Here is a 3833-nt window from a genome sequence, read left to right on the forward strand (position 1 = left end):
GCATGCAATAATCACACATAAACATATATTGAATTGTGTTATTAATAGACGAATAAATAAAAATGAGTAATTTAATTAGGGTATACATGCCACCCCCAAAATTTAAAAGATGAAAAAGGGGTATATGTAAACTCCCATGAAATATACAGGTGTTGTTAACAAGTTATCGGATTAAGCGAGTTGATCGGTGTCACGCGGTGAATTCCACAGGTTATCCTTGTATGGTGAACAGAAGAGGGAGAACGAGTATGAAACAGGGCCGGCCAAAGATTGTGATGAACGAGTAATGTCACGACCAATACAATCTAATTATATAGGGGGTTAATCTCGGCGAGTAATCAAGGAATGATTTTATGAAATTAATTGAAATAATATCGATGATTTCGTGTTCAACAATGATTTAGGGTTTTCGGTTAGGTTTAAAAAGGAAAAACGAGTCAAAATGGTGTAATTAGCATAATTAAATCGTTGATGATGCCCAGATTAATATACGAAAACGATTTCCTAAATTGAGTTGATTACAAACGAATCTTGACAACAAATTGATTGATTGATTGAGTCGGGTACAAGAAAACATGAACATGGGTCGGTTTTGGTAACGGATATCCACTTTATAATATGGATTATAAAAATATATACAGCTAGGACCCTAAAGTTTGAGGATGGACACAGAAGGGTTAGAACTTTATATTTTGGGTTAAAAGTGTCAAAGCTAAGTAGTTGTAGTTATAAATAAATAAACAAAATATATATACTTAAACGAATGCGGGAATTTATTTAGTAACGAACGTTCGAATAATAAATGAGGTAAAAGAAAAATAAACTGGTTGGGTTTTCGGGTTTTAAATTTGAAGAATGTTACAGTATTCGCAACCTTTTGAAAATTTCGTCCCGAAATTATAGAAAAACATAATGAAAAAAAGGTAATTGCCAAGAGATTTATATATATATATATATATATATATATATATATATATATATATATATATAACACAGATCTTCAGGTGACCCAAATAACGCTACAAACGGAAGACATGATAAGGACACTTATATATAGGATGTACCAACGGCGTATCCATCATGCCTTTATCACATCGATATTTGTACCGTTACCCAAAATCACCCTAGGTTCCGAGTTATAACACACAACTGTATTCACCATGAGTTCCATGCGAGATCTTTGATAATTATGTGTGCACTTATAATTATTTAGGACTTCGCATGATGCACATAGTTCGTCCCGTTGTGCGGGTTCGAAAAACAAGGTAAATGAAAAACTTTTAAAGTCGATAAATAAATGAAAATATCTGAGCAAGAGCAATAAAATAAATAAATAAATAAATGAGTGAAATTTGATTAGCATAAATAGCTAGTAACAACTTTGCAAAATAAAGCGAAATTACTAAGTTAATCGTCAAAAGTAATAATAACTAAATTAAATAAATAGATAGAGGGAATTTTGAATAGAAATACTTAGGATGACAACAAAATTCAGGAATATGTATTCACATAGACAGTTTCACATAACAAACGAATGATTAGAGAAATATAATAACATATGAGGCTCGAAATCAAGATTATAAAATCGAATGAGAGAAGAGTGACGCGAGAATGAGGTGAGTTTGGAGGGTTTGGGTAGTCATGCATTAAAATATCAAAATAAAATTTGTACATGTGACTCCTATTAGATAACTATGTACAACACATGTTCATAGTCCCAATTTTCAAAACACTTGTAGGAAATCGGTCATAGGTAGTTTATGATACAAATACGGTACTATTAGATTACTATGCACATCACCGTGCACATAGTCCCTGTAAATAACCGGTCATAGACCACTTAAATCAAGACAATAAATTGTGTAACATTAAATAGTGCACTAAACGACATAATAGGAATAATTGAGAGATTGAATGCCATTATAAATACCCAAAATTCTCATTCATAACAAAATTGGAGATTTAATGAAGTCAATACATTAGATTTAAATGAAAAGAACTAATTAAAAGAAACATCTTTTTCGTAGCATGTATTTATAAAGAGTTAGGCTTAAACTTGGGAATCGTTGATGTAACACACATGTCCTTGAGTAGCTTGGTCACTTGAGGTTGATTGGTTGATCGGGGTTTGGTTGACTTGAATTGGTTGAATGGATTGGACTTGAATTGCTTGGATGGGTTGAGCTTGGATTGGATGAAGTTGATTTACTTGGGATTGGTAAGCTTGATATTGAGTGGTTTGAGTTGGGTAGGATTGAATTTGGTTCATGTGTGCGAGCCTTGGGCATGCATTACAATAATGGCTAGGGTCTCCACAATTTTAGCAGGATCTAATAGTTGAGGGTAATTGAGTAAACGGTTGAGCATAGGGTAAAGTTTGGGGTTGGGTAAGAGGTGAGGTAAATGGTTGCATCAAAAGTTGGTTGTGTTCACGACATGTGGTAAAGAGGTGACCAAACCGATTGCAATGGGTGCATTGTCGACACTTGAGGTTAGGTGAATGGTGAAAGTTACACGTATCACATAATGGGTGGGGTCCTGCCTAGGGCTTCTTGGTGGGCTGGGTTTGCGATTGGGCCAAGACATAGTTTTGGGAATTGGAGTTTCTTTTAGTGTTGCGGTAGTGGGGAGAATTGTTGTTGTGCTTGAAAGATTCGGGCTTAGAAAACTCGGGTTTAGGAGATTCAGGCTTAGGTTCTTTAGTGGGCTTGGATGCAGGCTTATCATTGGGATTCTTGGAATTTTTCCGCGTCAAGGTCCCGGCCTTAACGTGGTTTTCGGTGAGGGTATCGGCTAAGGTGATGGCATCATGGAGGGTTTGAGGGTCACGACTTAGGACAGAATCTTGGATTTGTATAGGCAAACCCGAGATGTACTTTTCGATTGAACATTCAAGGGGAGTGACCATGTGAGGGATGAGAAGGCTTAGTTCATGGAAACGATCGTTGTAGATGGTGTCATTTCCACTTTCTTTTTTCAAATTCCAAAACTCCTCTTCCAACTTCCAAAGCTCATGTTTCGGGCAAAACTTCTTGAGCATGAGTTTCTTGAGGTCATCCCATGGCAAGGCCATGGCAACCTCAGCGCCAAGCGTGCGCTTCTCACCATTCCACCAATTGAGGGAATTCTTCTTGAGCATGATCGAGGTATAAGTGGTTTTCTTGACCTTAGGACATTCACAATGGAGTAATATGCTCTCCATTTCTTCGAACCATTGGAGGAGAATGGTAGCACCGTCGATACCGAAGTATTCGGGCGGGTTGGCACTCTTGAATTGTTTGAGGGGGTAAGCAATAGGGTTCGGAGTTGTGGATGATGAAGAAGCATTCACAGATTGCAATTGAGAGATGATCGTTGGGAGGGCTTCCACGATACCTTTAGCAATGCGGGACGACATGCTGCGGCCAGAGTTGCCGGTGCGACGGTTACGGTTGATAAGGCGGGAAGAAGGCATGCTACAATGACGACACGTGAAAATTTTATTATGTTTTTGGAAAAAAGAAAAATTGTATAACTATGTGAAATTTCGAGTTTTGTGAAAATTCATGAGAATATAAAATAAAATTTAAATAACCTTAACTTAGGGTATTGATGAAATTGATAATTTGAAAAAAAAAAATCATTCTTAACAAGATAAAAAGAAAATTTAAACAAAAATCTCATCGTTGATTTAAGAGTGTGATCGTCACATGAACACGTTTGATACAATGAGGGTAGCAAATTCGGTTTCGTTTGGTGTGATATGCTTTGGCCTAATAAGTTCCACACCCTTACCGAACACTCCAGGAAGGCAACCAGGTCTCACGGTTGGTTGAGATTTATGCACATTGCAC

The sequence above is a fragment of the Bidens hawaiensis genome, unplaced genomic scaffold (assembly GCF_021521415.1).
Source record: "Bidens hawaiensis isolate Kalapana, Puna unplaced genomic scaffold, B.hawaiensis_p1.1 tig00021370_1, whole genome shotgun sequence".
Classification (NCBI taxonomy): Eukaryota; Viridiplantae; Streptophyta; class Magnoliopsida; order Asterales; family Asteraceae; genus Bidens; species Bidens hawaiensis.